The sequence below is a fragment of the Pinus tabuliformis genome, chromosome 4_1, assembly GCF_031772625.1.
Source record: "Pinus tabuliformis cultivar Carrire ecotype Pingquan chromosome 4_1, CPIR1, whole genome shotgun sequence".
In the NCBI taxonomy this organism is placed as follows: Eukaryota; Viridiplantae; Streptophyta; class Pinopsida; order Pinales; family Pinaceae; genus Pinus; species Pinus tabuliformis.
In genome coordinates this window covers 626,978,057-626,986,770 of record NC_142303.1, presented here as the reverse complement: position 1 = coordinate 626,986,770, position 8,714 = coordinate 626,978,057, and positions in this window count along the sequence as shown.

The following is an 8,714-nucleotide window of genomic DNA, read 5'->3' as shown; positions in this document are numbered from 1 at the left end:
TCAATTTTTAATATAAAATTGATATGTTGCATTTAAAAAATATTAATATTAATAAAAAAAATTATTATAGATCATACATAAAATATTTCAAATGTATAGTGAAGTAATACTAACATGTTTTTCAAAATATTTTAATCTAGACAATGTCATTTATATATAAATGTGTGTTGGGGACTAAAACATCCAAATAGATTTAATATTCTATAATTTGACTTTTCTCGCTTACATTTTTGTGTTAAATTTGTTAGCAAATATTTGTTGGAAGTTCAAGTTTAAGCTATGCAATTTAGACAACCCAACATTCAATCTATTTATTAATATTTTGTATGTGTGCATTTAAACTATGGATCATAGAGAAATCAAAACTCTTGAGATGCAATTTATTTTCTTCATGTTTTGCACTAATTTCACTTTAAAAATCTAGATTTAAATAATAATAAGACATTTAAAATAAAACAATAAAATTAAAATAGATGTTTAAAATTTATATTTTAAATATTTTATAAATTTGCTTTTTAGCGGTGATTTAAAATTATTGGAATTCAATAAAAATCCTTTTAAATAGAAAGAAATGTATATATAAATTGACATCTCAAACTCTATATATATTCAATATATTAAAAGTTTTAAATCATTTTTACAATAAACTTTTGAACATTGTGATGAAGGTATCAATATAATTATGAAATAAGATAAAGTTAGGATAACTATAAAATGAAATGGTGCTGGTCTTCCTCAGCGTCATCTTCAGCTGCATTACAAATTTTATTAATATATTTATCCGAAAATGATTTTGGGAAAATTTAACAGATAGTGATATTAATCTTAATTACCTAACCTATTGTATTACGAAAGTCTTAATTTAAGTAATATTTTTTTCGCTGGAATGTATTTTTATAAAGTGGAATTAAGCATTATAAAATAATTTTATTATTTCAATTTTCTTTTATTAGTGGAGAGGTTTAAAATTTCTAATATTTTTTTTTTTTTTTGGGTTTAAATCACCAAAATTCAAATATATAATTGTTGGTAAAATTGCAAATTTTAATTATATTTGGTAGGTATAAATAAACTTAATTTAAAAAAAAATCACCAATTACATCATAATTGTGTAATTTTAATAATAAAACACTAAATTTTAATTATTTTCTCAAACTTTTGATAAATATGTTTTAAAAAAGTTTCAAAAATAAATTGTTTAAACTACTACTTTGTTAATGATTTCATTAGCATGCCAATATTATCTTTAAACTTCATACATATATAAGATTTAATATTTTTCCATATTAATAATTTGATTATCTTCTTATATATTTCAATAATTATGACAAATTTCAAAATATTTGGCATAATGTCTCTAAATCTCATGGTACCTACATGTAATGTATCTAGAGATGATGGTAAATGTATTATGATGTACGAGTATTTAGATGGAAAATATATGTAATGTGGTCATATACTATGAGATCAAATCATTTAGCAATTGATGGATGGTAAAATAATAAATGGTGGGTTTCCACGATTAATTTAGTTTATACAGATCTCCATCATTTAAAACGTTGGGATGTTATTCAATTTCTAGCACTTTCTACGTAATTTGAGAGGGGAAAAGAGGTGTGGAGGAAATATTTATGGGTTGATCAAAGTAGATAAGGTGTTTAAAATTGTGAGAGAATTCAACAATAACTAATTTAGATATTTCTTTGTGGAATGTGTTACTATATGCTTCTTGAGTCAGGCTTTGAAATATTTACCAGTTTTATGATATTTTCCACATGAACATGACATTTGATAAACAACTTGCTCAAGCATAGTATCAGATTTATCCTTACCAATTATAAGTAATTGTTTAAGGGTTTTATAGGGTTTACAGAGTTTTGATATTGTTTTTATCCAAAATTTTATAAATATGATTAATGATACCTTTTTCATCTAGTCTCGTAGCTTTTTTTGTTGAATTTTTTTTTGTCATCTTAACAATATTCCCCCATGCCAAATTTAATATGAAAACCCAAACTAAAAAATTCCTTCCATTCCTTGATGTTCTCATCTCTCCCCAACCTGATGAAACCCTTACCCACTGTGTCTATAGGAAAAATACTCATAGGTGTAGATATATTTACATCCATTCTCTCCATTACCCAACCCAAATGTTTGAAAATTAAAAATGCTTGTAACCCATGCCATTTAAATCTCTACTCCCCAAATCCTTGTTGAATAAAAAACTCAACTCAGTAATTTTCTTGTGTCCAATAGCTACTCTGTTGTTCAAATTAATAAAATTCTCCACTCATCTCTCATTTCTAAATCCAAAATCTCCATACCCTCCTCCATGCCTCTAGATCTTATTTCTCTACCCTACATTCAAGTTATCATTGATCATATTTTTAGGATTTCTCATATTTTGGCTAAAAATAACATTAAACCTCTTTTAAACCAAACTAAAACCTTAAAAATTTATTTAGAAGTTTTACTAAGGATAACTTTGATCATATGCTTTCCTAAATATTTTACGAAATACAATGTTCATGTGGGAAATTATACATTGATTAAAATGATAAATATTTCCAAGCTTAACTCAAGGAGCATATAGCTAAGACATTCTATAACCACATCTCTAAATCAGATGTCATTTAAAATTTGCACAATTCTAAACACTTGATTACTTCTACCAAAATAGAAGTACTACCTCAACAACCTTTCATTCCTCTTGCACCATTCTAAAAGCATTTGAAACTGAAAAACATCACAATAATTTCAATAGGGAAAATGGATATAAACTAAATAAATCCTATGAACCTACCATTCATTATCTTTCACAATCTTTCTTTTAACTCTTTTAATTCCTTTTTATGCCTTTTTATCCTCTTTCTATTAAAATTTTAGCAAATATCTAATCAAATTCATCTTATTTTAATAATTGTGCCAAATAGGTGCATTCTACATCCCAGTATAAGAGAGATGTGTAATTCCTTTCATGCTCAACCTCAAGGTTACATGTATCCCTTTTAAAATAAAAATAAATCATCTTTTAAATAAAAAAATAATGCATTCTGTAGTTTTAACATTCTTTGATGTTTAAAAGCACTATGCTAGGGTGATTGATCCTTGCAGCCTAACGATACATACCCATAGCGACTCCCCAAGTTCTTGATAACCACGATCTCCCATAACTCTTAAATCTCTAAAAGTTGTGAATGAGCGCCTGAGGAGGAGGGGCATGAGACCCTCCCACCATAATATTGTTTTAAGTGACAACATATCATAACCTACCCTAGGAAATGAAAATCAAGGATGATGCAACAAGATGGAGAAACCTAACAATATCCCACAAGGAGCATAAGGGCAGTCCTGCATCAAGAGAAAATGCTTGCCAAAAGTAGTGAAGGATCTGAAATACGAGGTAAGATCCACCAAACTTGACAATTACATGTAGTATATGAAATACCATGCTATTATCAACAAATTTATCGACATTTTGCCCACTGAAAGGAACTTAGTTAGTTGGATCTAGAAAAAATGGCAACCTAGAGGTCATGTTGACCTATAATTAAGGTCCAAGGGGGTTTCTTCTTAGTTATATTTAAGAATTTGGAAGACCAAGCTAAGGTCCTAAAAGAAACCCTTATTTTTTCAACAATGTTGGGTTGTTCATGAGATTCTACGAAGAGCATTACAATCTAAACAAAGAACAATTTCTAGTCACACAAATGTGGGTGCGAATGTTGTCTCTATTTAAAGAGTTTTGGTATCCATAAATCCTTTAGGGAATTAGAAACACAATTGATTATTTATTAAAGATCTTAGAAGTTACAAGATGAGGGAACTACACCTCCTATGCCAAAATTTGTCTCTACATCAATATCTCTCAAATACTGAAGATTTTATAAAAATGTAAATTTGAAATCTCCCAATATTTTGATATTAGGACTTTTAAAACATGACATAGAAATGATGTCAGAGGTGATGACATGTGTAAGACATTTTTTACAAATAATGACATGGTAATGCAACATGGAGGACATGTTTCAACCAAATTTGTCATTTGTAAGCCATAGAAGATTCAAAATTGAATGTCATGTGCTAGTGGAAAAATCAGATGCCATGTTAGCCGACACATCAAATGCCACGTCATCTAACATGTCAAATGCCACATCAATGTAAATGTCAAATGCCACATCATCTTACATGTCAAATGCCACATTAGCTACATGTATATGCTACATCTGTAGACACGTAAAATGCCACATGAGCATGTCCCATGTATCACAACATTATTGGTCATCAATGGTTGAGGTGGCACATTGATTTGGCATACCGACATATTGTTATATTAGAGTTTTGTGGAATTTTATTTATAGAAAAACATCTATAAGCCAATATCAAAACACTAGGATATTGGCCATATCGTCAAACCAACAACCTAGCGATATTAGAGTTTGAAAACTAGACCATATGAGAGTATCAACAAGTTGGCATATTTGGGATTTAAGTGATTTACAAAAAGTTTTGATATTCTTATATCAAGATATTAGGACATTCGATATTGTTGTTTACTAACGTGAAATCATTCATTATTTAAAAAAAAGAAAAACCTATTGTCCTCAACCTATATCTATACTTCAAGGAGTTTAGCAAATAATCAAGAAGAAAAGGCCAAGGGCCAATATTCCATTATGCATCAAAATTTTGAGGTTTCAAAACAAAACAAAGAAAACCCCCAAGAATGAGGAAATTTGGAGTTTTGTTGAAATTGTTACTTTTTAATGAATTTTGGTGTTTTTAATTAATTTTGAGTTTTTATTATTATTCCTGTCGCGACAGGATATAACACATTCAAAAATGTGTTGACCATAAATTAATCTACCATTGACCAAAAATCAAATTATAATGAATAAAGTTAACTTTATAAAATAAAAATAATTTTTCTTTATTGTTATTTATTTCAATTACTATTGGTTCATTTGTATGGGCTCTTATTCTGTAATCATAACTAAAGTACGTGATACGATTATTACCTGACAACGTGTTCTCAGCAATTTAAATTGTTGTACACCTATTGTCTAGACTTTAAACTAAGAACGAAGGTTCACACTAATGAATGGCTTATTCAACATTGCGGTGCCCCCAAAGTTATAGCCATTTATCATGATTTTAGTGTTTGTTATCATTGTAGTAATGGCTACTTTAGCATTGCGGCGCCCCCAAAATTTTTAAGCATTTATTATGATCTTAGTGTGTAATGGATTCTTCATAATTGTTGCACCGCTGTTAGGACGAAAGAATGCGTAGCAAGAGAGCTAGTCTGGACAGCTTACGCATGGGTGGGTGCTAGGTCAATAGGTTTTATTGAAGCACTTTACGACTCAGGATTTTGTTTGTCCTGATGTATATACGACTCAATATTTTGTTTGTCCTGGTGTATGCACGACTCGGGATTTTGTTTTTCCTAACTCAGGATTTTGTTTATCTGGGATCCTGATAGGCAGATAACCCTTCGACAATTACCTAGCAACTATCTATACATATTAATGTTAAAAAATCATGTGAGTTAAAAAATCATCAAATGCTAAACACTTTCTAATAAGTCATGGCTGCAAATGCTTTAAGCTATCAGGGCGTGAGGGTCAACATGATAGAGAGAAATTGCTATCCAGTTGCGGCTTCAGAGCTAGGCAGAGGCATAATAAAAAATATATTTACAGCACATTGTAAAAAAGGTGTACAAATATATCTTCATTCATTCATTTATTTCTTCTCACAATTTTGTTAGTACTTTATCAAATAAGATACTATGCAATAAAATGTGTAATGTGTACCTTGTATTGTTTGAAGCAGAAAAATTTCGTGCTTTCTTATAAAGCATTGACTTTTTAGACTCTTGAAGGAGGTGAAGCAGATTGGATTAGAGTCGAAGCAGTGGATTTGTCCTCTTAATTTGACATTGCCTCTCACCAATGAAAGTTCATCATTAAATTAGAGTTGATGAAATAGGTCCAGTCTATTTGTATTTACTTTGTAAGTGGTTGACCATTAATATTTTTATTAGGCAAATCTCACTAATTATTATTCTTGGTAAGTATTCACATGGTAATCATTTTGTTGATCTTATGCTGATGTAATTTAGATGAACTCAATTGTTTTCAATTGTGCTTATTTATTAATTCCATAGTATTAAATTGTCTTTAAATTATTATTATAAAGTTACATTTAATTGCAATGTAAAGTTGAGTATCACACACATATATTATTAGATTTATAGATTATTTTGGGTCAAGTAATCTATCAAGTATTTTAACCCATATCCTTTTGAAAAGTGCCTCTTAATAATCCACCAATTCACATTCAATTTAAAACACTCTAACCAATTTTAATTCTTAACATTAAAATTTTATAATCAAAATTTTTATATCACTAATTAAATATTGGAAGTAAGAAGTTCAAAATATAAAATTTGTACTTTTATATCAATATAATTTTAACTTTTAAATTCAATAATGCTTATTGAATATAAAGTAATTGACAATAAAGGATATTATTAAATAGATTTTTATATAAAAATTTTGAATTCTTATACAAATTCAAATTAATAAAAAAAATTCAATAATAATAATTCCTTTTAAATTAAAAGTCTAAATTAATATTAAAAAATATCAAGTAAGATCAAATTTTAATAGAAACTATTATATAAAACAATATATGTAAAATATTTAGTTTACATCTCTCAAAATATTCTATATATAAATGCAAGAAAAGAATCTAGTAAAATTTCATTCTTAAAACTCTCTACTCAACATATATCTTTATATATTGTCTATTAGTCCTTGCCTTGTTAGGAACTATAGAATTTGTATCATAGTGAAAGCTTATCAGAAATTGTCGTCATATTTTTTTATATAATTGACCAGAGATTAGATTAGACTCCGTCTAATCAAATCATACAATAAATGCTCATGTTTAATAGTTTTCATTTTCCCAACAAATTGGTCTTTGATATCCCTTCGTATCTTCAACAAATTGGTCTTCGATATCCCTTCATATCTTCATGGGACTTGTCCCATGCCGAATGCATTTTTTACCAAGCAACCACAGTATACGAGCATTTTTAGCAGTTTAGCTTGGGATAGGGTAAATCCAATAAAAGGGATTTGTTATACTTTCTAATATAGTTGGTTGAATTGAACCAATTAGAATTTAAATAAATAAATTTATATATAATAAAAAATAATAAAATTTCATTATTAATGTTGAATTATAATGTTAAACTATAAGAGAATGACATATTTTTTTGGTCAAACACAACTAATAGTCAACTAAAAAAAATTGAATGCTAAACATATATAGTAAGCCTTTTCAATTATTACTAGCAATATAGCCCTTGTTCAAATGTGGTAGTTGGTTCATTCATTTCAAAGTTCAATAATTAAACTAAGCGGTAGGAAACGCTAGCTATGTGGCATTTTTTACAATTTACCAGTCGTATGCTAAGAAGAATTCCTAATAAAAACTCTATTGGGAAGAAAGAAAACAATTAAAGGATCTAGCAAATTCATAAAATAATTTCTTAAAACGAGATTTTAGTAGAAAGACCACTAAATTTTTGGTGAAGACTTAACGACAATTTTTGAAGCTTAACACACTTCACAAGATTTTATCCCTTATAACCCTTACCAAATTCAAAAATAAAATACATCTATATTGATTAATATTTCACATTTATTATAATAATAAAATTCATTTAACATTTTATATCCCATCATAACATAATTAATAAAAATAATTTAAATCAAATTAAAAGCACATCTCATTTCATTTCATTTCATATTTCATTTGATGTTTGAATTTAAACATTCAAAATTCCTTTTTTTAATAATAGACTAATATGATTAAAAGTTGCCCCATAAAATTGGAAAAGATGGAAATGAAAAATTACTTCCTAAAATTTAAATATTCATTTTTTTTTTTTAATAATATACTAACATGATTAAAAGTTGCCCCATAACATTAGAAAAGATGAAAATGAAAAATTACCCCATAAAATGGAAATGAAACCGGCACTATGCCTATTGAATACTCTATAACCCATTTGGAACTTCTAAAATGGCATGGGGACTTCATGGCTTACCTGAGCTTATACACTTCCAACTATGATGATAAGTCATCGATTTAACATCAATTCAAAGATTAGAAGTAACATAATCTAAGGAAGTGTCATAAGAAGACACTTAATTAAAAACGTCCTTATTAAAAATATAAAAAAAAACATAGAATATATTACATCAGGAAAAGCATGACGATGTGGACTTTGAAGTTGGACCATTAATATGACACCACCCACTGAAAAACATAACAACTTTTGGCGGACGTTTGTTTTGTTATTATGTTTTTTATTCAAAAAGTGTTTACAGAGACGAGAGTACACAAACCCTTTAGTTATTTAAAGAGGAATATGTGCATATTTAAAGAGAACCACTAGACTTTTAAAGAGGAATATGTGTATATTTAAGGAGAACCACTAAACTCTTAAATAGGAATATGTGCTTATTTTATTAGATTTTTTTAATGAGAAATATGCACAAAATAGAACAATCATGATTGATATCTCTTGAGAAAAAATAAGTTTTTTGCCTGCACCAAAATAAATTACTAAAAAAATATGTTATTTGCTTGAACAAAGTTTGATCTCTCGAAAATAAATATAATCTTTGCATCCA